We start from the raw sequence: 25,438 nt of genomic DNA, 5'->3' as shown, positions 1-25,438 counted from the left end.
TTGCACAAAACGATTGAGCGCTTGTTTTGTTCGGCTCGTTAAAACTATCGAAAACTCATCCCTTCTGTATTGTTTTATACTTTTTCGGACTTAAGGGATTAGATGATGAAAAAGGACTTTTGGAGTTAACTTTATGTACCTTTTCAGACTCTCTAAAAATGAAAAGGACCGAGTTATCTTTGTCGTTAGACTCGTTAAAATCATTAAATAGCGACAAAGTTGTCTTTAGACGAGAACGAGTTTCACTATCGTAAGCTCGTTAAAACATAGCGATGGGCTTGCCCGAAGGGCAGGTTATAGAACAAGCATATGTTATCCTCCTCAAGCTTGACAAAAATAAAGAGGTACTGGTCAGCAATGACTGGGGAAAAATTGGGAGAAACTCAAGAAAACTTTGATGGTAGCAAGTCGCTCTTGAACATGACACTTTTCCTCCGTACCACAATCGGGCTGGGTTGTTTCATTCACCGGTCACATCCATGGTCTCGCCATACCATCCATATTTGGGTTAATTCTACCAATCCATCGCATCAGTGTCGCCATATGTTCAAGAGAAGTCATTCAGAAAAGTCAACCGTGTCCCATCCACTGCCGTACATTATCCTTCATCCTTTCATGACCGCCACCCTGAATCATATGTCACAGATCGTTTTCACCTCCATTAAAATCATTAGCTCCGTTCCGTGTCACTGATGTGGGATTCATTAAGGCCCTCCTTTGACGGATCGCTTCTTGTCGACATCAGCTCATTATCGAAGAAGTTGATCTAGGAACAACCCCTTCAGTACTTTGAAGCTTGCATGCCTCAATGGCAAGTTTCTCACTTCCGGCGACAGGTATACATCAATGACCTTCGACCGAAATATTTTGCGTGGTGTTCGACGCCAAGTCCTTTATTCACACCACGTGAATTGTATTGTAGTACCTTGAGGGTCATTATCATTATCGGTGAATCCTCTGGCACTTGTTAACGGTTTTCATCATTGACCGGTAATCAAGCGATGTCTTTCCATGTTCGACTTTAGAACATTTCTCACATGGATCGACTTGTACTTAGAGTGAAGATCGAACAAGTTTTAAGACCCCGGATCTAGTTTCATCCATCCGGGCTGCGATATATATTCAGGAAAGATAAAGACATTGACATGTACATCATTGCAGCAGATAATCATCCTACTCAAAGGATGATAATTTCATCAAAATTATCAGTCTACCATCAGACGATTGTCTGTTCTATGTACAGAAAAATGAATTTATAAAGCTGAGCATGGGAATGCCCGCCTCAGCTAAGATCATGAAAGCAGTATGAAAAATAATGTATTGTGTTGTATCTTATTACAGGTCTCCTCCCAGCAATGGATGAACTTCGGATCCCCCTGATAAAGCATTTCACCCGATAAACAGCCTCATACTTTAGGGGGCAACTGTTATAGACATTTTTGTGCCTTACAGCATTAAGCATGAAATGTCCATAATCTAAGGGATCCAAAGTCCCTAAACATGTTGTTCCTACCCTTAGAGGAACAAGGCTAACAAACCACAGCAATTCACAGAAGTTCTCCACCAGAAACTGCTCAAAAACAAGTCAATTCAGGATCAATTCAGTGGCTCCACTAGCTGTTTGCGCTGAATGTCAAAGCCAACACTGGCTACCTGCACTGAATGTCAAAGGAAACACTGGCTACCTGCGCTGAGCGAGAGTTGACATGTGGCAAGTTCATTCCACGAGTTGTCAAATCCCAGGAAGCTTCCAAAATCTTCCTCAATGACACTTGCCCCAGGGAATTCGACTGGTGATGAGTAAGAGGTTCCAAATCTCCAAGTGGAAGCAAGAACCTCCAAGTGGAATCAAGAACTCACAGAGGGAGAGGACACTAGTCAGATCTCAAGCTGACTCATCCTCTCTCCAAACATCTATATATGGATCTCTCCTCCATGAGATCTAGAGGCTGGAATTTTGTTATTGCAAGGAATTGCTATTGGTTTGAGATTGGAATCATTGGGTGCTTAATGCTTTGAAGGGGGTGAAGATAGGAATTCCATTTGCTGGGAAGGAGATGCTGGATTGGAGCCCTCTGGGTTGTATCTCTTCCTGAACCTTGTTATTCATCAATAAAGCTATCTTGGTTTCTCCTATATACTGGTGTATCTTTGATGTATGATTGCATTAGTATGTTTAGTTTATTTCTAATCCTGAACTAGTTATGAATATGAATCCATGTCTTGTGTAGTGTTCTCTTCTTGTGATCTTGCAGAAACCTCTTGAAGCTGGGCGAGCGAGAAGGCAAGTAGCTGGGAACTCTCCAAGAGAAGGGAAACTGGATCGAGGGACAAACGGAAGACACCAGTTATTCCATCCATCTCTCTTCATTCTTAATTCATAAAGGAAGAATACTAGAATAGCTGTCTCTGTTTGTTGCTAAGGCACTGTCACACCTTAGGTGGATAGGATCGTCCTGCATAGGCATTTTTCCCCACAACAATATCGACCATCGCACTCATGTGGACTACTCCATTGGGTGTTGTATATGTTATTCATTCACTGTGTCTTTGTGACTTCTGCATCTGTGTGGACTACTCTGCTAGAACCTGCGCATGTCCTATTGTGTTCTGTGTCTCTAACAGAGTTGGGACTATTCCCTTTCTACTTGAGACTCACTTCCACCCTCTCCCTCTACAGTGAAAGAACCTTGACACAAGTAACACTAGGCATTCACCAGGCACGCAAACCTCACTGTTTGAAGACAAAGAAGACCACTCTCATATGCTAACAAGAAAGAGCTAAGGAAAACCTTTAAGACAATTGCAACTTGGCCATCATACTGGATGGGACTCCCACAGCAAATGGTGGGAGGTCTAGTTAGGACTTCATACCAGGGAGATCCCCTGAATGTTGGTGGGTCTAGCACCGTCAACATATTCTTAGTAGTAAAAGGTCTCCCTCCATTAAATCTAGTTTTGGTTTTCATTAAATTGTTGAAGGAGAACCTAGTTCACAAGCTAATGCAAGGAATTTAAAGGGTAACGATGCAAAAACTGAGATGCTCAACAAAGAGATATGAAGTCAACCTGATCAACAACCAAGGAAAGTGAATCTTCAAAGAAAATCATTTACTCCTAGCTATAGAAATGATAATCGATTTTCTCCTCTGAGTAATAATGTTGAATGTTTTATATCTCATAATTATGGACACATTGAAACTAATTGTAGAAGTAGATTGTTTCAATCACAAGAAAATAATCACTTCATAGAAATATTATCATCTTCCAAGTACTCAGGCTTCTTTAAGTGATATTTTTTTACTTGCAATTTATTTGGTCACAAAGCTAATGATTGCAAAATAAGGAATATGAAATAGAAATATTATGATTCCTCTTCCCATATAAGATGTTATGCTTGTAACAATTTTGGGCATGTAGTAAAAGAATGTAGGAAAAAATCTATGGATCACCTCAGACAACATGACAAGTAACCAGACAATAATATTGGTGTCAAAAGACTTGAAAAAGATGGATCCACCAACACTTCTCGTAATAAGCAGAAAAAATAAGAACATATAAGGTGTTGTCTTGCACTCTACTCATATGAAGAATAAGATGAATGGTACATAGATAGCAAATGCTCTCATCACATGACTGGAGATAATAGTAAGATGGAGTCTCTCAAGAAAAACCAATATGGTAAGGTTATTCCTAGAAATAATGACCCAGCAAAAGTTATGGGAAAGGGTAGAGCCATAATTAATAAACATAGAGGAGCAGCTGATACTCTATTAGTTCAAGGGCTAAAGAAGAATATTCTAAGTGTAGTTCAAATGGTAGAAAAAGGAAATTCAATTGTGTTTACATCAACCAAATGAAAAGTTATATATGAAGAATTTGGAAAGGTCATAACAGGATGATATAGAAACCCATGCAAATGATATGTGCTTAAAGAATTGAATTCTTGTAGATATGAGGACGATTCAGACATAGAGCAAAAGAATATGGTGCCCATTGTAGTCCATTATTCTTAAAAGAATACTAGATTTAAGACCTCTGTAGTCTATATCTTTTGACTCAGTTACTGGAGAATCCACAGTACGAACCATTTTCTGTCAACGTTTCAAATCCCAATCGGGATCCATCATTAGGACTTTATGAATGATGATATTAGAAGACCTTAATTGAAGGATATAAATAGTTATGAGGAGAGTAGAATTAAGGATCAGTTGAGCGTCAGCTTGTTTTTATAATATTTAATTGTAGATTTTTGAATAATTTATTTTTAAATTAGAATACTTCTAACAGTGACTATAGAAGTGATGTGAGGTATATGACCTCATGAGAATAGAAGATGATAATCAAGTCCTCAAGATCAAAGATGTGTAATATCAGGGGGAGTAAAACATATGTTGTTGTGATGATGACTCCCATTGGTCATTTTGATATTCATATTGCCTACATTACTGACAGTGCAACTGATGTAGTAACAATGAACATGTACATACAATACAAGCTCAGGGGGAGCTTTGGTTATGAAATTTCAACATTTTATTTTCTGTACGCAAATATTATCAAGGGAACTCGCGTATATATGCACGTTATGATACAAACAATCCTATATGTTTCCTATGGTGAAGAAATAGTAGGACAGACTCAGGGAAAGGCTATGATATGCTTTGGCTTTCTTGTTCTGATGTTGATGGTACAATTTGTGGATTATACTTAGAAGTGGTATTGGCTAATGATGGTTTATGAAATGCTGTAATTTGACATTGATGACATGGATTTACTAATTGATGAAGTTGCTTTGATGACCTTACTGATGGATGAGTTGATGTGATCATAACTAACAGTGAATAGTTGGAAGATGTTTAGGGGGAGTATTTTTATTGTTGGCATTATGATTGCTTGAGAATTTCTTGTTACATAATGATTCTTATATTAATTATGCTCATGTTGCTAAAGTTTTTGAATGATGCATCATGCTATGCTATGGTCATGGGTTGCCTATGATGAAATCATGGATGATACTTATATATTTCTTGAGCCACATAGTTTTTATGATGTTACTGATCAAATTTATGATGATGGAAGATTATTTTGATGATGCATATGGTACATATGTTATGTTGCTGCTTACATGTTGATCTTCATAAGTTCAAGGAGATAAAAAGGGCTTGAGTATACAACCTAATTATTTCATGATGATAAATGTCTCTCATTATTTTTATGTTTCTATCATTATGCCTTCAAAGATGCATAAGTTTCATATGGTGTAGTTATGGATGATGATTCCTATAGTGCTTGACTCTCACATGTACATGATGTGCTACACATGGTATATTGCTTGAGGATTGTTGCTCTTGATGGTATCAAGGAGATGTGTTACTAACAAAGTTTGATAAATGATGGTGAGTTCATGGTTTGATATTGATGCTTTTTCTCATTGATGATAAGCTAGATACATAATGCTATCTCTATGTCATGGGATATCATTGATGGGTGAATTATAGGTAAGGATATTATGGATGATTGCTTAATTTGCATGTTGATGAAGTGGTGTTGGTGTGATAGTTCTCCTTGCATGAAGAAAATTAACCAAGAGAATGATGTTACTATAGGTTTCATGAAGACAACTGCTAAATTATACTTGGAGACATAGCATACTTAGTCACATATTGATGATGTTAATGAATGATGATACTTTTCCATATCTTACTTTATGATGATATGCTTGGTTGTCACATATGTTGATTTATGCATGAAAATATATGTTGCTATGATTTGATGAACATGGATTGAGGCTCTTCCTACTATGGGAAAGAGCAAGTTGACCTTGATGAGGTCAAGAGGTTGAGTCGATAGCATATCTCTATTGAAAGTATTATGCTGCATACTTGGTCATAGTTTGATGATATTAAAGATACATTGTCTTATCTTGCAAACTGATGATGAAAATGTGCATGTTGTTTTTCATGCTGCTACTGACAGATGCTTATGGTACATATCCTATATGGGTTATGAGAGTTGCAGATGACTATCATGGTCTTATTTACGTCTTTTGTTTTGGTTTCTTGATGTGAAGGTCATGTAAATACCTATGTTATAAATCATTGTAAAATTCAGTCATGTATGGACTATTGTGGTCAAGTCATGTAATCTCATCTTTTTGGGAATGTGATGTAATTTGTAACTCCACTGTGTTGGGTGATCAATGTAAGCATGAGTTATTGGTGATAGGAAAGGTCATGTCTGGTTGAGTCATAGAGTCATGTAATTCTTTGTACATCTTCAAAAAATTCAACATGTTCTCAGGGGGAGCATGGTCAATATTTAGTGTTCATACTCAACATATCAGATCTACAGCTCATGTCAACAAAGGGAGAGAAGCCTTCATTCAACATTGGTCAGCCCTTTTCCCTTGATGTCAAAGGGGGAGAGAATCTTGGTGTTTGGAAATTCTTAGTGACTTGGGAGAGAAACTTGGTATATCTACAGATGTGTTTACAAGTATCTATAGGTGGTGGTGACCAAACACCAAAGTGGTTGCCATCAAGTCCAAAGGGGGAGATTGTTGGAATTATGACAAATGTGTTGTCCTTTATGGAAACCTACTTAATAAAGATGTCAACATGATGGTAGCAGGATGAGTATTTAAGCCAATACATATTGGACAAAGGAATATCAGTCAGAGATAGAGGAATGATGACAACCTACTTAATAAAGATGCCGACATGATGGTGGAACGATGAGTATTCAAGCCAATAAATATGTGACAAAAATATTAGACAAAGGAATATCAGTTCAGAGATAGAGGAATGATAAAGATAAAGTTTGAGGAAGTATATGTAGGTTGTGTGAAGAAAAGTTGCGTACATACGCAGGTTTGGTTTAGAAAAGTCACGTATAGTTTTCGCACCATGGTATTCTAAATACCATGGGCATTTACCATGGTATTGCCCATAGAAATGAGCGTGACAACAAACAATTGATCTCTTCAAAGAATATCATTGGCATAAGTACAAAATTGGCCTAAGATATTTGCTAAGGCCTAAGCTATATTAGGAGATGGAGATCAAATTGCTAAGTGTGTATGATATGGTTTGTTGATGAATTATTTGATTTGAAATAAGGGTGCACCCGGGAGTGTGATGATGGATCAGATTTTATAGATCTAAAATTACTACACATTGAATAATCTGCTTATGGGTTGATAGATTTGTGATGATGATGTTATGATGTGTGACTTTTACAATGTATGTGTAGATTTAGTTTGACTAGTGTTCTATTGTGTAGCGAAGGTATGATTCAGTAGGTATAGATCTATACATAGGTTTTCTTTAGAAATATTGCGTACATACGCTGATCAGATTTTGGGTAACCGCATATCAATTCTATAGTATGGATAGATCTGTATGTGGGTATGCTTCTTGAAAGGCGCATACATATGCGAAAATTTCTTATAAGGGTCGCGTACATATGCGAGGGTTTTGTTGTATATGATGTATGATCAATCTTGCTTTGTTTGTTGTTGCTTGTCAATGAAGTCTTTGATGATGATCCATGTTTGACAGTGCGGGTTAAGGTTAAATTGATTATGTTATGAGATGTTGAATAGTAATGATGCTATTATGAGATGATATATATTTGGTTTATAGATCCATGACAAAGTCAGTACGTGTTTCAGTGATTGATTTCAATAGTGCAGTCATTCAGTTTCAAGGTTCAGTATTTTGAGATTTTTATGTGAGTTAGCTAAAGAGAAAATACATATATACGCACGTATGTCTTATAATAATCTCGTATATATTCTGACATAAGGTTGAACATGGTTTTTAGTGAAAGGATCTTGCTTATGTGATGAATAGTAGATGGTCTGACAGTGAATTGAGAAGATCTAGCTACTTTGGTTGTTTGAGATTCAGTAATTGGTTTATTGAATGATTTGATGACCAAGTTGGCTCAGTGATCTAATGCAGTGATTGGTTTTTGTTTGTTATTTAATAGTGGGATTAAATTATGGTAGTGGGTCAAGTTTTAAAATTTTATGAATCGTGGCTTACAAATTTAATGTTTTGGGTCAAGTGGATCAAGTATGAAAATTATGAAACATTGTCTATGAACGTTTTGAGGGTTGGAGCCTTAGGCAAGGAATTCAAAGCTTCCTTCTAGTGGTAGCTGGTTAATTTGATTAGGGGGTTAGGGCTCCCTTCTGATGGGTGTCGGTAAAGGAGATTAAGGGGTTGGAGCTTCCTTCAAGTGGATTCTAGAGAACGAGAGAAGGTTGTAGCCTTCTGTAGGTGGGTTCCTGCATGTTGGTATGAGTCTGCATCAATACAAGATTGTAACAATTTTTTCAATATAATAAAATATGAAGAGAAAGACGACAACAATGTTATTTTTCTCCCACATTGGGTTTCCACCTAAAAATCCTAGTGTTCATGTGCATTGATGTGTTGCTTATGTGTGATGGTTTATTCTTTTCTTATTACACACGGTTACAATTTTAATTAATGCCTAATGAAGTACTGATACACTGATTCAAGTTAAATAGATGATGAATTAGCTTAAAATTTAGTTAACTGGATATACACTAGTTGTCTAAATAATAGTCACATACATACGCAAGTTTACTTCATTATAGTAGCGTAGAGAAATATGAATAAGAAAAGAAAAGAAAAGTTTAAGTGAGTTTTTAAATGTCGATTCACCCCCACCCATCTCAGTACTTTTACCAACATCTATTGCATTAAACTTCTTGTAAAGAGAAACATTTTCCTTCTCACCTGCATCTTGAGGTATTCCTCGCTTTGGTGGCCATGTCCCTTTAGACTTGTCACTCCCTTTCCAACCTTGCTTAGACTCAGTATTACATTTTAATTTCTCATAACAATGCTTCAAATTTCCAATGACTTCTTCCAGCAGCCAAGGATCATCATACTCAATCTGATCCTTGAATGTTAAGGGATTTCCACTGATAAATCTCTAAGATTTTTTCTTCTCATCCTTGAGGTAAGGTACATGCCTCAACAAATCCAGGAACTTAGTCGTGTACTTCTTGTCTGCCATAGATCCCATCTTTAGCTCATAGAAATTCTTTTCCTTTCCATAATAGTACCTCTCTGACAAGTTCTTCCTCATGAAGAGTCTCTTGCATTCATTCCAACTCAACTCATTTTTTTAATGTCTCTGACATGCTTCACATCTTCCCACTAGATTTTTTCCTTCCCTTTGAGACTAAAATTAACTATTCCGACCTTCATGTCCTCTGTATAGTCATGCACCTCGAAGAACTCATTCATTCCAATAAACCATGCCTCTACTTCTTTTGTCTTCTTCAAATCTCCATAAAATGTAGGTGGCTTGTATTTATTGAACTCATTGAAAGTATCCCCTCTCACTACTCCTAGTATAAGGATGATAGTGAGGGTGACCATGATACCTATCCGAACTACAATTAGAATAGAATCCGTAACCACTGCCTCTCCTATCAGGTGTATCTAAGGACCTACTATCTCTGACTGTGTCATCCATGTCTTCCTATCCATAATTGATCTATGGTCATCCCCGTCTCTACAAATTTGACAAACTTTGAAGGATAATTGCATTAAATTTTGCTTGTTCTTCCTATGCCGTGAAAAGTATTTCCTATGACTGAATGATTCTATCATTATCCATTTTGCAACTTCTATTTTCTTCTTTTAGACTTCTCAAAGTATCTTCTATGTCAATAGAGTACTCATCTTTGTTCTACTCATCTGATCTATAAGTAGAGTCTTGCGAACTATAGTCCACCATTTTGCTAGTCATCTATGATCTTCTTCTTCTTCCTGAACACATACCTGTCAGATAACCAAATATAAAAATAATCAACATACCTCAATGAAGTTCAGGAGAGGTTATCTCATCTGCAAAATCAATCCAGATTAGTATGATACACGTATATATATATATATATATATATATATATATATATATATATATATATATATATATATATATATATATATATATATATATATATATATATATATATATATATATATATATATATATATATATATATATATATATATATCTATATATAGATATACACACACACACCAGTATATCGACATCATGCATGATAACACTAATTGCATACAATGACCTCATGTGTGACAACCATGACCATGAAAATGCATGCATAACAACCGCATAAACATTGACATGCATGCATGAAAAACAAAATTCCTCCAATCCAGTACAAGTATTTGAACCATGCTTTGATACCAATCTGTAACACCCCCTCCCACATTTACCCACTTGTACCAGCCCTCTAGGTAAATGTGAAACGAAGTGCCACTCTTGTTGGGAAAAATACCGAGAGGTGGGGGGGGGGGGTGTGTGACTCAATATTTTAAAATTCAAACCTTCAAATGCTATATTCGGAAATATGCATGCTACTATTATTGAAGCAACCTATGTATGTAAGCTATTTTAGAGAAAAAATCCTGCGTATATCCAGTTTACTAATTTTTCATGTATTCTATCAAATGACTATCTTTAATCATTGCATCAGTAGATTAATTAGTTCTCATTGTGCAATAAGGAACATAAAGAAATCAAAACAACACACATAAAAATGCAGTAAAATAACATAAATAAATCATGAAAACACACATAGAACACTAAGTCTTTTTAGGTGGAAACCCAATGTGGGAGAAAAACACCAATTCTCTTGTCTTTGTCTTCTTTCTTATGAAATAAAGAATGAATTCATTATATTTGTATTGATGCAGACTCTTTTCAGTATGCAACCACCAACCTGCAGGAGGCTACAACCTCCACTCATTCTCCAACTCCTACTGGAAGGGAGCTACAACCCACTAATCATGTTTTACCAGCTTCTACTGGAAGGAAGATCCTACTCCCTTTTTGAAGGTTGCAACCCTGAGCTCCTTGTGGACCACTTTTCAGAATGTTTCATACTAGATCCACTTGTTAAACAACCATCACAAAACATGTAGGCCACGTTTCATAAAATTTTCAAACTGGGCCCATATAACCAATAAATCCATACAAACATGTCAAACTGAAGCACTGAATTCGAGACATTGTCACACTGCAAATCAACTAAATTTCTAAAGCATCAAGTCACTAAATGCAGAACCCAAATAGAAACAACAAAATCAAATTATGTATATGAATGTATTGAATAATACTCTCGTACATATGTGCTTCCTCTATACAATACATGTGTACAAATCTCAAACCACTAACTACTATATCATGAATCACTGTAATATTGAATTAATAATTGAACCATACATAGATCACTCACCCAATCACATATTACTTAACCAATCACAAATTATTGTACCATCATTACTAACCACTATTCAAATCATGAACAACCAACTCTATCAAAACTATCAGACAGAGAACAGCATGATTTGAAAATAATTTCGAAAGAAATCACATTGGTAGATTTAGGTCGACACGTTTCGAACCAACCAATGTGGTTCATCATCAGGACAAGATGAAAAATCAGATCATAGCATAAAGTTAAATAGGGAGTCAAGACCTTCTAACAGCTAAGGGAAAAAATGGCTAGATAACGATTATTTTTGACTGGATGGGAAAAAGGGCCAAAATACTAATTTATTTAATATTATTTATTTATTTATATATTTTTATTTTAATTTATTCTATAATTGAATCAATAATAAATACATTATATAATAATATCTAACTCACCTGACCCTTAAAATAAAAATAATTATTATTTATTTATTCATAACTAAATAGATAATAATAATATCTAACTAACCTGACCCTTAACCTGACCCTTAGAAAAAATAAAAATAAATAAACTAACTTTTTAAATAAAATAAATATTAAAATGGTTAAATATTAAGCTTAAATGAAGTGTGAAGGAAATAAATAGTTATAAAAAGGAAGAAAATAATAAAAAATTAAATAAAATTAAAATTAAAATGGTTAAATATTAAGCTTAAATGAAATGAGAAGGAAATAATTAGTTATAAAAAGGAAGAAATAATTAGAATGCTTTTATGTACTATGAATAATCAAATATAATTTTAATTATGTTATTAAAAAAAAAGGGGAAGGGATCAAGGAACCAACCTCAGGGGGGGAATTAAGAAAAACAAAAACCAAAGGGAGGAGAAGGAGAAACGAAAGGAAGGAAGCTAAGAGGAAAGGGCCAGAATCCAACAGCTATTGATTTTCCACCCGTCGTCCCTATTAAGATTATTAGGTCGCCTTTCAATCTCTATGGCTTCCCTAAATTTACAATGATGAAAGTGAGAAATATTCGCAATGACCTTCACCTCCTCAATGCATATATGATGATTGGTCTTCACAACATGCTCTTCTAAGGCCAAAAAGTAGGTCCTTCCATGCTTGATATCGGTAGTGTGTTCCTTAATCCTTTGATTAATGGATCTGCCTGTTTCACTAATGTATGATGTTCCACACGAGCATGGGATGACATAAATGCCTTTCAAATCTTTAGGGTCCACAGGATCTTTAGCTGATTTTAAGGAACTTCTTAAGGTATTAAAGGGTCAAAAGGTTGAGGGAACATTGTGTTTCCTGACGATTCTTGCAATCCTATTAGTCGTCCCCTGGATGAAGGGGAGGTGAACTCCATAACTATGATCAAAAGGGTCTTTCTTAGCCTTATGAATTTTGCAAGCTTTGAGGAAGGCTTTAAGGCCTTGTTTCTTACTGTAACCATTATTGACGAAAACCTCCAAGATATGGGATTTATCTTTAGAAAAATGGTCGACATCAGAAACCCTCATAGCATGAGTAGCTAGAGTGCAAAGAACCCCCAACTTTTGAGTAGGGAAATGATGGGACCTTGCATGAAGATACTGCTCAGCGTGGGTTTTCTTCCAAAAAACCTGATGGGAAAATGAGCCATTCTCTTTCTTAGAAATGAGGACATCTAGGAAAGGAAGGAAACCATTAAATTCTTTCTCCATGGTAAACTTAATGGAGTTAGATTTATTATTAAGATGTTGAAGAAGAGATCTAACTTATCTGGACCATGTTGCCAAATCGAGCAAGTATCATCTACAAATCTTTTCCAAAGCTTAGGCTTAAGAATCGCTGAGGCCAAATCTTTGGATTCAAAATCTTCCATAAAAATATTAGCAACAATAAAGATAGGGGTGAGCCCATAGCCACACCACATGTTTGTTCATAGAACTCACCTTCGAAATGGAACAATATGATTAAGACTTCATTAACAGACAACAACAACATAATAGAACTTATCAATTGTCATCATTTAGCAGTACTGCAAACCCTGCCATGTATGTGTGACTACCTCAAGACATATCAGCGTATGTATGCACTTACCATGCACAACACCCACATAAAGATATGAAAACTTTATCTCTCAATATATATGCGACCCTATAGAGATGGATCCATGTACGTATGCAACTATTCCCAAACACACCTACATACAAATCTAAAAACTTTCGCTACAGACACAATTTCACTTTCTGCAACCTTTACTATCAATAATATAGACTTCTGATTAATTTATTTAGATCACAACACACAGATTCATCATAGTTTCATCATTGTTAGGTACTTAGACATTTGCAACAAGTAAATCAATCAAGCATATATGTCAACAAACTTCTAGATCTTTCAAATCTTATTCTTCTCCTTTCTCCCTAGTGCACACTTGTTCTAAATTATATCACATATGTATAACTCATTACTTTCACACATAATACCTTGATCTCCATCTCCTTATATAGATCTAGCCTTAGCCAATACCTTAGTAATGTTTTTGGTATTATTTGATGGGATCAAAGAGTTGTTGTCACACCCATTACCATGGGCCAATACCATGGTTCGGATTCTATATGTGACTTTACCTAGTAGGCCTAGTTTATGTATGTGAACCTTCTTCATAGGATCCATGCATACTTTTTCAAGCTTCACTTCTAACATTCATCTATCTCTGATATGTCATTTCCCTATTAATACCATTTGTAGCATCTGCATAACCATGATTTTGATATCTTTATCAAGTAGGTTTCCATCAAGGACAACACATTAGTCATAATGACAACAATCTATTCCTTTCAACTTGATGGCAACCACTTTGGTGTTTGTTCACCACCTGTAAACACCTGCAAATACCAAGACTTCTTACCAAGAATTCTTCTCCAAACATCAAAGCTTCTCTCCCCCTTTGACATCAAGAGAAAAGGGATGACCAATGTTGAATGAAGGCTTCTCTGGTTTGATTTCTTGAATATGAAAATTGCATACTAACCATGCTCCCTGTGACCATATGCTTAGTTTTCAAAAGATATTCAGTTGATGACTTAATCAAAAATGACCTCTCCTATGACAAATGGATCGATGCTCCCATAATTACATCAATTACCCAACATGTGGGGTGTACATATTGGACCAAAAGTTTACAACAATGTCCCAACATAATGGGAGTACATACATGACATGACTTGATTCCAAGGGCCCATATATGACTGAAATTTACAATGAATTACAATATGGGTCTTTTCATGACCTTTACATCAAGGGACATATATGAAATTTATAACCAAAATAGGGACCTCAATCAATGAGGTAGAAAGATCATGATAGCCATCAACAACCATCATACACCAAATAGGAACCTACAACATGAACAACTGATAGCAGCAACATAGAAGTCATAATGACAACATCATGAATATCCTCATTCATCAAGAAGTAATATACGGCAATGGAGCATCAATCTCTTCAACATCATAAACATGGGACTAAATATGTAATTATTCCAAGCATCACCAGGTAACTTCAACAACCAACAACCAATCATAAATACCAACCATAGCAGACACATCCTCCTCATCAAGCTTGTCAATAGATAGACATCATTAATAAATTTATCATTTGGAATCCATGCATCATTGATAACTAGTGAAAAAACAAAATATAAATATCTAGACATCAACAAAGATATACGACAAGACATGTTTATGAAATGATAATGCCAACAAGGGACTATAGGGCTATAATAGTTGCCCCCCCCAACCAATAGGATGCAACAAACTAATGTTAGAAATTGTCATCACATTGTTTAGTCAATTTTTATTTTAAAAGAATTGATAATGGGGGTGTCAGCGCGAATTTGTAATAAACAAGGTTAAAGCATTGACAACAGTATTGTCAGTGTTATTTCCATTTCGAAAATTTAAAATTATGTTGACAACTAGAGAAGCAATGTGAATTTATGAAGACATTCAATTAAAATCCGACAGCCTCAAAAACAATGCAAAATGAAGAATTCATTTTTTTCATGACCAAAGAAATGGGCTGATGGAATAGCATGTTTAATCTCAAGTGTTTCCGGATGGTAGTAGTACTTATATTACCATGAGTTAAAATTTGTGCAGAGTTAATCATTTGTAATGTTTTATCCACCGAAGTAAAAAAATTGTTAGCCCACATTCTTGTAATGAAATCCCACTCCCATCAACATTGCCTTTGTTTCTGGATGGTGGAAGTTATGACACAAGCTCAGCATTCAAAGGGAGAAGGTGTTAAAACATATTTGTTTTTACTTGACAAAAACTCTAGTTTTTAGACTATTTTTCCTGTAAAAGACAGTAAATTCAAGAGAGGTATCCGAATAGATGGAAACAAATTTTCCAAATATGAAGAAAATTTTTGTCCACAACAGGCCCATTTAAAAAAAATCTCTCTCTGTTTTCTATTGGGTGTTACGGTTTGAAATATTCGAAGGGATATTTGAAGTTTGTTTTTCACAATTTTGCAATCCTGTTTTAGTAACTGTTTTCAAAATTTGGTCCTGAACAAACGAGAACGAAAGTTCCAAAACCAAAAGAGGTTTTTGTTTGTAACAGACCCATTTAAAAAATCTCTCTCAAATTTCTAACAGATATACCTGTTTTGGAGTTTCGAAGGGGTCACTAGACCCTATTTTTCAAGAATTCGTGAGGAAAAAGCTCATGGATAGTTATCGACTTGGATGCCACCTCATCAAATTTGACTTGTTGATCCTTATCTCCACCCATGACTCAAGAAACATCATGATATTTAGTTGCATATAGGATTAGGAAGTTTTCTATATGCATGTATTTGAGAGATACACTTTATCTCTTTTATTTTTAGCAAATTGTAATTAAGGATAAGCCAAAAAACTGTTTTTTCTATTGTACTCTTTATATAAACAGTTTCTGAAGAAGGAAAAAGGGTTGGAACTTATTTGAAAGTAGTATTGTTATGTACTGTGTGATCAAGTTATTATAAAGCAGTATATGTGAGAATGCATAAATTTCTGTTTCATAATTCCATGTCTATCTCTTGGTGTAATATTTTCTTCAATTTCTGAATGCTAAGTGGTTGAAATTGGAATTCATAGTGCTAGTATCCATTTTATTTGTGTTTCAAATATTTAAATACTTGTTTTTTCACATATATATCACATTGTTTTCCTCCATTATCCTCCAACTTCTGCAAAATTGCCAAAGGAATTGTTACTATCTCTCTTTTGTGATGTTTGCTCATTGAACGTGTGATTATATAAGCCTGATTGGGTTAGAGTCCATGCCCAATGGTGAAATTTTCCTACAATACAACCAACCTTAGTTTTTTGTAAATAAATATGGCCATAGGACATATTGAAAACCTTCTACCACTGTGAGATATCCCTCTCCAAGTTGAGATTCCAACTTTAAACCTCAAAGTAGTTTGAGTTTACCTTAGTTATTTCCTTCCATGGCTAGGGAAACTTCTGTGTAACAACATTTTGGCGTTGTTTTCAAGGAGTGAATGTGAAAATTTTCCTCGGAGAATGACAAGATCCATATCTAATTGCTGATGGTGAATAATTTTCAGACATAAGCAAGTTGTGCATCATTCACCTGGCGACTCCAATCAAGCTTCAAATAAAATTCAAAGACTCCACTAGAGGTTGAGCCTTATTGACAAAGATATGAAAGGAAAATACAAGAAAACCAGGTATCAAAGCTCGAGTTTTATCAAAGATGTAATATTATTTTTTGTCAACTACTTCTTATTCTTTCCCAAGCATATCAAAAGAATTTTCCATTGCTTATTATATTTGAAAGCAGACCATAGATCTACAGTTGTGTATCCTTATTTAAAAATTGTAGATATATTGTCTTCTTGCATTGCTGATCTTGACCAAGTTTTTTCATCCGAGCCATATGATTTCCATGACCAGTCTTGTGAGCCTCATGTAATCAAGGCTAATATTACACCTCTTGTATCTAATCTTATACCTTCCAAGATTCAAGAGAGATATAGACCCTTAATATTTCCAAATACCTTCCATGATCTTCCTTCGAAACATTACAAATACCTTCCCAAGTTTGACGGGGAACCTGAGTAATTTGCAACTGAAAAAAACATTCAAGCCTTCAAGCATTTTATAGACCTTTTTGAAGTTGAACATGATGATGTTTAATTGATAATTTTTTCTCAATCATTACAAGGGGGTGCTAAATAATGGTTTATACATTTAGAGCCTCAATCAATCAGTTCATGGGAGGAGCTGAGTGATATTTTTTCTAAAATTTTGGGGTGAGAGGAAATCCAAGGATCAACATTTTTCAGAGTTTCGTGTCATAGAGAAATAGAGGTATGAAACTATCTCTATGTTCAATAGGAAAGTTTTCAATCTTTATCACAAGATGCCTAGATACATTCAACCTCCTCAAGTTGCTGCCATGTTGCATTATGCAACAATCTTTTATTTAGATTTTTCTTACCTTCCATGAATAGGAGATCTGTGACCTTACAAAAAATGTTTATTGATGCTTAGGAAATAGATGAGAATCTTGAAGCATGTGAGAAACACCCAAAATAGATCTTGGATGAAGTTACAAATGCAGATGAGAAAGAGAATGGGCATATTCAAAAGTGATTGTTCTGAATCTCGATCCATTTGATTATGAGAAAAGGATTGATAATATCGTACATTTTCTTGAAAGTCTCATTGACGATGTTTTTCCAGAGAACAATAATAAGCTTGTTGAAAAGAAAGTTGTTGCTTCAAATTTTGATTTTCCTATATATGATAAATATGATGATTATTATGATTATCACTTTCATGAACAACCAACTATATTTCCTTCATAAAAAAATGTTCATTTTCAATAGTCTAATGAAAGCACCCAACCTATATATCATAGTTACAACATTGGACATAAATGGAGTGATCAATTAGCTGAGGGTAACTCTTTTCCTTTGTGATTTTCTTCATTCAAGTGACTAGAAAAGAAATTTAAAACCATATGTTAAGAAGAAGAACTTGAACTGATGAAAAATCACATAGGTTTACTAGAACAAACTGACAACATTATAGATAAGCATGAAGATTTTCATGTTTTTCATGATCCCGTGGTTTTGTATATGGAAAGTTTTGTTAGTTCAGATTCAGATCCATTAACTTACAAATATTTTGAAAATGATGATTGTAAGGATGCTAATTCTCAAAAGCTACCAAAGATATTTTCCTTATCATAAAGTATTCGATTGCCACTGTCATATGAAGATTTTCAGCCTCGTTATGACAACCATCAGATTGAGATGCATGGAAGAAAATATGTAGTCAAAGGGATTGCACATCAAAGTGATAGTCTTTTAGATTATTGTGAGATCAGTGTGGAGGCATTTAAGGATCCTTTTGTAGTGTTTTTAGAATCATTAAGCAGACCCAAGTTTTCACATTTTATCAATAATGAATTTGTTTTCAACTTTTTAAATAAGTTGCAAGAATGCAGTAAAGTAAAGAGTGATGGATTTATGCCTACTAAAGCTAATATTAAGAAAGTACAATCTACTAATGTGGAGCAAGGAAAAGAACATAATGAATGAGCTACATTATTTGAGTAGCTACTTGACTGGTTGTATTGGCATTTTTGTATTATTTGATTCAAAATTCTTTCAACAATTTAGAGTATGTAGGTGTGATTAATAAGTTTTTTAAGCAAGTATCTCTTTCAACATTCATGTGAATTTCCAGTCGCAGAATAAGTGTAGGTTGCAAGTTCCATTTGTTGAGTTGGGATCAACCCAATGGATCAGGCCTCTAGTCTATGGGGTTCTTGCTGCCATCCATGATTGACAACATCCCCGTGAAGCCAATTGTTATCACATTGTTTAGTATGAAATTTTTTAAAAGTGCTGAAAATGGGAGTATCAGCACAAATTTGTGATAAACAAGGTTAAAGCACTCACAACAATAGTGTCATTGTTATTGCAGTTTTGAAAATTTAAAATTTCACTGACAACCAGGGTAACAACACAAATTTATGAAGACAATCAATTAAACTCCGACAACTGGAAACTCAGTTCCAAATGAAAAATTCAATTTTTTTCATGAGCAAAGAAATCCGTCGATGGAATAGCATGTTAGTCTCAAGTGTTTCCAGATGGTGGAAGTACTTATATTACCATGAGTTAAAAGTTGTGCAGAGTTAATCATTTGTATTGTTTTATCCGCCAAAGTAAAACAATTGTTATCCCACATTCTTGTAATCAAATCCCATTCCCATCTCCATTGCATGTGTTTCTAGATGGTGGAAGTTATGACACAAGCTCAGCAGTCAAAGGGAAAAGGTATCAAAACATATTTGTTGTCACTTGAAAAAAAAATTTGTTTTTTAGACTATTTTTCCTGTACAAGGCAATAAATTTAGGAGCAGTTTTCTAATATATGGAAATAAATTTTCAAAATATGAAGGAGGTTTTTTGTCCAAAACATACCCATTAAAAAAAACCTCTCTCAGTTTTCTAAAAGGTGTTACGTTTTGAAACAATTGAATGGATATTTAAACGCTGTCTTTTAGGATTTTGCAATCCTATTTTAGTAACTATTTTCAAAATTAGAACCCGAACAAATGAGACCAAATTTTTCAAAATCAAGAGAACATTTACCAGACCCATTTAAACAAACCTCTCTAATTTTTCTAACATCTATCACCGTTTTAGAGTTTCAAAAGGATCGTTGGACCCTATGTTTTAGGGATTTGTGAGGAAAAATCTCATGGACAGTTGTTGACTTGGATGCCACCTCATCAAATTCGAATTTTTTATCCTTATATCCAACCATGACTCCAGCAACAACATGATCTTTAGACTCATATAGGATTATGATTTTTTCTATATGAATGTGTTTGAGAGATATACTTTATCGCTTTTATTTTTAGTAGATTGTAATTAAGGATAAGACAAAAAACTATTTTATCTATTGTACTCTCTATATAAACAATTTTTGAAGAAGGAAAAAGGGTTGGAACTTATTTGAAAGAAGCCTTTTTATGTACTGTGTGATCAGATTATAATAAAGCAGTCTATGTTAGCAGTTTTTCAAAAATTCCTTTGTAATAATTCCTTGTCTGTCTCTTGGTGTAATATTTTCTTCAATGTCTGAATGCTAAACAATTGAAATTAGAATTCATAGCGTTATGCTCCATTTTCATTATGTTTAAGATATTTAAATATTTGTTTTTTCACATATATATCACATCGTTTTCCTCCATTATCCTCCAACTTTCCTGAAAATTGTCAAAGGAATTGTTACTATCTCACTTTTGTGATGTTTTCTCACTAAAACTGTAATTATATAAGCCTAATTGGGTCAGACTCCATGCCCAATGGTGAAATATTCCTATGGTCCAACCAACCTCAATTTTTCTTAAATAAATCTGGCCATAGGACATATTGAGAACCTTCTACCACTGTGACCTTGGGTAGTTAAGTTTTAGGGAGATATCCCTCTCGAGGTTGAAGGGTCGACTTTAAAATTCAAAGTAGTTTGAGGTTACCTCAGTTATTTCCTTCCACAGCCAGGGAAATTTCCGAGTGATAACAAAAACATAAGACCAAACATGAAATGACGAATGCATAATGTCTGGTCTTGTACCTGTAAGATAAAAAAAGCATCCAATCATAGATCTGTATTCTGGTTGATTGATTGAAGGAGAATCATCATTTTATCTAAGATTACATCATGTTACCATTAGTGTGCATAGGAGCTTATAGTCTTCCATTCCATATTTCTTTAAAATATGTTTGAGGTACTTGGTTTGAGAGAGAAAGATACCATTCTTTTTTTCTTGAACTTGAAGGCCAAGAATGTATGTTAGTTCACCAAGTAGAGACATTTAGAATTCGTGTTGCAACAAATTCTTGACTCATAGATTCTACATTTCTTCCAAATATGATGTCATCTACATAAACAACAACTATCAAAAGTTTGTCTTTATCAAATTTTATATATAGATTGCTATATGCAAACCCATTTTTGAAGCCTTGTTGTTGAAGATACCTGTCAAGATGATAATACCATGCACGAGGAGCTTGTTTTAACCCATACAATGCCTTCTTAAGTTTGCAAACAAGATTTTTATCATTGCCAAAAATGAACCCTCCAAGTTGTTCAATATAGAATTCTTCTTCTAGATCCCCATTTAAGAATGCATATTTAACATCCATTTGATATACCTTAAAGTTATGAAAGCTTGAAAATGCAAGAAACATTCTTATGGCTTCAAGTCTAGCTACAGGTGCAAATGTTTCTTTAAAGTCTATCCCTTCCTATTGAGCATAGCCTTTACATACAAGTCTTGCTTTGTTTTGAATTACTTCTCCATTTTAATTCAGTTTTTTCTTAAATACCCATTTTGTCCTGATTACATTTTTATCATGAGGTCTTGGTATTAATTCCCATGTATGGTTCTTTTCTATTTGATCAAGTTCTTCATGCATTAGCTTAACCCAACATTCATCCTTGCTTGCCTGATTCACATTTTGAGGTTCAATTGTGGATAGCAAGGCTAAGTAAGGAGTTCATCAACTCTAGATTCAAACTTTCCAATATTATTGTCATTTTTCTTTATGTACCATTTTCTTCCAAACATTCTTAAGTGTTTAACAATTGCAAGCTTACCAAACCATAGTTCATGTGGAGTTTTATCATAGTTTACTCGAACGTGAGCTTTGTTAAGAATATCCATGGTTGTATGTGTTGCCTCTCCCCAAAAGGTGTGAGGTGTTCCTGACTCATCACGCATGGCACATGCCATTTGTTGGATTGTTCTGTTCATTGTTTTTGCCACTCCATTTTTTTGAGGAGCTTTATCTATGGAAAATTATCTTTTGATGTCGTGTTGTTCAAAAAAACTAAAAAACTCATCTGATATATACTCCTCTATCAAATCTAAGACATTTGATTTTCAAACATAACTCATTTTCTACCAGAGCCTTAAATACTTTAAATTTATCAAATGCCTCGACTTTATGTGTTAGTAAGCCAATCCAACATATTCTTGTAAAATAATCAATGAATAATATGAAGCATTTTTCACCGTGAGGAGACTTCTTTCTCATAGGACCACATAAATCAGTGTGAATAAGTTCAAGTGGTTTACTACAAGTACCTTCTTTAAATTTAAACTGAACTCTGGTTTTCTTACCAAATTAACATGATTTGAAAATGCTATTCTCGAGTGGAGAGATATTGCGAAAGTCAAAAAATGGTCCCATTCTACTTGATTTGTGTATTTGAGAAAATCTAAGTTGTCCCAACATTTTCTGCCAAAGCTAGCTTTCTTCAGATTTTCTTATATAACAATGCTTTTGGCGTCCTTCTAAGACATACACATTGCCTGTGGTTCTTGTTCCATTTATTATGATCTTACATGTATCTAAATTTCTTACCACACAATTCTTAGATCTGAAAACAACTTCATGCCCTTGGTTACACATTTGAATAATACTTAAAAAGTTATATCTTAATCAGTCAACAAATAATACATTTCCAGCCTTGACCTTTTTCTTTAACAACACAGTTCCTTTCCCTTTGATAGTAGCGAGTGAGTTATTACCAAAAGTTACATTATTTTATTTCTTTATTTCATGAAATAAATTTGTCTTTGTCACCTGTCATATGATTTGAACAACCACTATCAATGTACCACAGATTTTCAGTAATACTAAAATTGTAAGTTAAAAAACAATAAAATTAATGTTATATAGCTTTCCCATATTATATAGTTAGATAATAGGTGTATAAAAAAGGTGTCTTTTCATTCTTAGTATAAGCATGTAGATATGTGTCCATGGGATCTTCTTAAATTCACAAGACTAGCATTTTGAAAGAAAAAAAAATAGTAGGGTATAGATGTCTTGCAAGTTCAAACTATAAGGATAGAATTTAAGCTTACATATTTCAATACATTTATTGTTATATTAAAGTTAAACTTTTATTGTGTGTTGACCTTTACTTTATTTTTGTGGTGTTTATGTTGAATGTATTTTAGTGAAAAATTATTATTGTATTTAAAATTATGTTTAAAAAAAAATATATCGATTTGTCATCTAAAATTAATATAATATATTTAATTTAAACATATATGTGTGTGTACATTGGATTTTGTAAAATTTGTATTTAAAATTATTAAAAAAAACTGCATTTAAAATAAATTTTATACTAAATTATATTTATTAATATATTCAATTTAAATATACATATTTTTTCAAATTTAATTTGTTGTATAGTGAAATATATGCATATAGTTTGTGCAATTTGTATTGAAAAATATGTTAAAATGTTGTGTTTGAAATTATAACTATTGAGTGTAATGCTTTTTAGTTTTTGGTATGGTTTTTAATTGAAATTTGTTATGCTTTTATGTTTCAGGTCAAACTTGTGTAGGTTGGGTGGTCTATTTATATGTATATTTGGTTAGTAATGTTGTGCATCGAATGCAAATTTTATGTTGGAAAATGAAATAGAAATTGAATAGAAACATTAGAATAAATTTAGTTACATATGGTGTTTATTTTTAGTGTATTTATTTATTGCTGCAAACTATTTTGAGGTTGCATTTGTGTTCTTGCAAAGTTGTTGATGGAAAGTTTGTTTTGATTCTATATGGATTGTAGAATAGGATACAATGAACATGTTACATATGTTTGAGAGTGATGCATAGGTTTTAGAAAATCTTAGATGTGGGCAGGAGATTTATTGATTTGCATAGAAAAATGGATGGCATGGACATTGTTATATATGTAGGGGGTTGGTGTTGGTTTTCTTCCAAATAGTTAATTATATCATTTCGTTCTTTCATTTTTGTTTGTTGCTTTTTTTTGTTCTTGTGGAAATGTTTGTGTGGTGCGCAATGTTTTGTTTTGCTTTTATTTTCAATCAAGAGGAAATGTTTAATTGTTGTGTTGGAAATATTTGGGAGAAAATGGTTTCTTTTTTCCATGATGTGATGGAGAAACGTTGTGGTTGTTGTCATTCATGATTGTTTTTGTTTTTTGTTTGCAGTAGAGAGGGCAGTCTTTTGTTTCTTCCTAGGGAGAGTTGTTGCTTTTAGTATGGTTCTGACAATTTGGTAATTTCCATTAAGGGAATTTTGAAGTCTAAAATGGGCATCCTAAGAAAAATGTACAACCGAAATAAACTTTATAAGAACTATTAGCATTCAAGATGATGATGTCAACCATGGTGCATGATTCACCGTTTTCGGAATAAAAAAGTAAAAAGATTAAAAAATAATAAAATAATAAAACCACTTTTTCAACTTATCTCCCTAAGGTTTTACTCAAATTGTGAGCAGGACTACACTTTGGATGCAAAATTCAATTCCTCATCCAAGGAGTACCCATGTTGCATACTTCCGATGTACCCTTCTATACGAAAAATAAGACATCGGTGAAAAAACGTGATTGCAATAAAAAATTTCATGTATTTCACATTTTTCATATAGTAGGGTCCATCAAAAGTATGAAACATGGGTTCTCCTTGGATGAGGAATCAAATTTTGCATCCAATGAATGTTTCTGCCCTAAATTTGAGTAAATCCATTGGGAGATAAGTTGAAAATACGATTTGAAAGATAGTTTTTTTCTTTCTTCCTTGTAAAATTTGATGATGTAATCTAATCTTATTTTATTATTTCTACTATTCTTTTATAATTTCCTTAGGAGGTCCATTTTAGAATTTAAAATTCCCTTAATGTCCCATTTGAGATTATCAATATTATGTTTCATTGGCTTCCTTTGTTGGTCTTGATGAAATTTAAGCTGGTTTGTAGACAATGGTATCTTCTATTGGACAACCCGATTTTTCTCGCTAATTGCAATCAATCCCATGAGAAAGAATTTTGGTTTATTTCTTTCCTGGTTCATTTGTAGCAGGAGTGTGTTGTTTCATCTTACCTTAATGATAGGGGTAAGTTGTCTTCCATAGTTTTTCCTTTTCTTCATTCTCGATACAGAATTCAATGCAACGTTGGGTCAATGATCTTGTTCAACACACCTGGAAGTTTTTTGCATAAAAAAATTATTTCATTGTCAATCCTTTTACCAGGAACTTTAGAAATCTTGGGGCTCTCACTCTTGCGGAGCA

The sequence above is a fragment of the Pinus tabuliformis genome, chromosome 4_1, assembly GCF_031772625.1.
Source record: "Pinus tabuliformis cultivar Carrire ecotype Pingquan chromosome 4_1, CPIR1, whole genome shotgun sequence".
Classification (NCBI taxonomy): Eukaryota; Viridiplantae; Streptophyta; class Pinopsida; order Pinales; family Pinaceae; genus Pinus; species Pinus tabuliformis.
The sequence above is the reverse complement of the archived record's forward strand: the minus strand, read 5'-3'. Positions refer to the sequence as shown.